We start from the raw sequence: 2,628 nt of genomic DNA on the forward strand, positions 1-2,628 counted from the left end.
ATACACACAATATATATATATATATATATATATATATATATATATAATCAGCCTCATATCATAATAGCAACTTCATATCATCTTCACATGGTTTATGGAACATTGCAGCTGGTTTGTTACTGATCTGGTCATCAAGGTCGTCCAGAAGCACCCTGATCAAGATCTGAGAGGCTAATCCCGCCCCTACCAGCTTTTATTAAAACTGATCCATCATGTAGACCAGATCGGACCAGCCTAAAACCACCAGTCTAAACAGTAAAACAAAGATAACTCGCATGTGTGCATGATTAAATTATCTATTTAATTTAAAAGACATGGATTATTTGTATACATTCCATTGCATACTGCATTATAATACATATATATAATTGATATAATTTTAAAAAGCAATCGACCATAAACGCATTCGTTCTACTTAGGGATGTAACGATTACCGGTTTGACGATAAATCGTGATAAAATTCCCCACGGTTATTATTACCGTTTCATATTTTAATTATCATTAAAACCGTATTACCGCGATTTGAACAACTCGCGATAAATAAATACTGTCCAGCATAAAGCACAGTTTTAAGTAACAGTCTCATGTGCGCACAGCAGTAGAGTAGTTTCGTTTTGAGTGAAAACAGGGTGGAAAAGCTGGGAGGTTTTAAAAGAGTGCTAAGGGAATTATACAAATTAATCTATGAATGAATTAATTATATGAATGTACCTCTGAAGGTTCTGACTGTCTTCAGAAACGATTCGATGGCATTTTGTTTTCATCTTCGCTCAGCGAGTGGATTTACAGAGACTTATATTTACATTCAGCCTGTGTGCAGTTTCTGTCTGGCCAAAAACGGACCGAATTTGCATGCCCTGTTGTAAATTTTGACCAGTTGATGAAAAACAAGCTTATGTGGATTCTACACATTTGAACAATTCAGATAAGTTATCTAGAATTATTTATGGAGCAGACAAAATACATATAATCATTTATTAATCAATTATCATTTTGACAACTCTTTTCTTTATTTAAAGGCTGAAATGTGAGGTTTACCTTTTTATGAAACTTTTTCAAAGCTTTATTTGAACATTTACATTAGATATTTGAACTTGCTATTAAACTGTTGTCAGTCAAGTTGTCATTTAAAATCCAAACATCATTGGTAATGTTATTGTTTTAGTGATTATGCAAACAAAAAAGTCATTTTATTTGTTGTTTGTTGATTTTTAAATATATAACTTGGTGAAGTGATTTATGTGTCAGTACTTTTTGAACATCTCCAGCACATTTTAACAATACCGTGATAATACTGATAACCGTGATACGTTTGGTCACTATAATCGTGATAGGAAATTTTCATACCGTTACATCCCTAGTTCTACTTCACCTGATGTCCCACTTTTGATGAACTCTAACTGGCTTTGGTTGCCAAGCAGCGCCGCAACTCAGCCGATGTGCACATCCAATCAGAAATCAGTCAGTTTTATAATAAGCACTATAAATTCCATTGAAACAATCGCGATATTTTATGAGGAAAACGTCACCAACGCCCCATTTCTTTCTTTCTTTTTCTATATGGAAATATGACACCAAAGAGCAAAATGGCTGTCCGAAAGAATCAAAACCAGAAAGATTTAACAGTAATATGCAACTTTTTGCTTTTGTTAAGAGTCAAGCTCATATTTTTGCAACCTTTTTCTGTTTACCAAGTTTTTTTTTTTTACTTTATTTAGCATCCAAGATGAAAGAGCGGAGAGGGGCCTCACGTTTCAATTCCTGCAACTTATGCAATAGTTTTTATACGATGCATCATTCATCGACCACTCGAAATATCGCCATTCCCAACCCTGTATACCTGCAGTTTTTTCCTGCTTCTATAAGGCGAAACTTTTGCACGCAGTTACAGTATTACATGATCAGACTGAAATGCACGATTTAGTAAAAACTATGAAATTAGTGCATTTAAGGGAACTACATGCGTGCAATCAAAAACAAACTTCTCACCTTTAGATAAGCTCATTGTGATGTTTTATGTCCTTTCTGTACTCAGCACATGAAACTCTACTGTATCTGATGTGTTAAGGATGCCTCGAGACCCTCAGTGGTTCATTGCAAGATCCAGCCTTCATATACGTGGATGCACACGCCCGATTCGTCATTCAAGTGACATCCTATAATTGGATTAGAGTGATATGGGTGTCAACAAAAAAAATCAATCTTTAACTTTAAAAAAATAGCTTTCTGAAGACCCAGGTGATATGAGGCTCTCAGCTGCATGCAACAGTGAAGTACATATTTGATTAACATCATTTCCAGCATTTTATTTTCTTAAAATGCTGAGAATATCTTACCATTGGATGGTTTTATTTGCAGGGTCCTGCATCTTAGTTGATAAGGGGGCAGATATATTTACTGTGCTAAAACTGACTCACACACAAGCAACCAGTAAGAATGATCGATACAACAACTTTACATGTTATATAATGACACACACGATAATTTAGGTAATGCATGCTGCAAAACAGGGGTACAACGTTCAACATCTTCCAAACTCCGCAGCGTTGTTCTAAGTTCACATTAGACTGTTAGAGTTTGCTGATGAAAGAAAGATATATCCTTCCACGGATGTTTGTTAGATTGCAC

Source organism: Sinocyclocheilus anshuiensis, unplaced genomic scaffold, assembly GCF_001515605.1.
Source record: "Sinocyclocheilus anshuiensis isolate Anshui unplaced genomic scaffold, SAMN03320099.WGS_v1.1 scaffold67, whole genome shotgun sequence".
NCBI classification, from domain to species: domain Eukaryota; kingdom Metazoa; phylum Chordata; class Actinopteri; order Cypriniformes; family Cyprinidae; genus Sinocyclocheilus; species Sinocyclocheilus anshuiensis.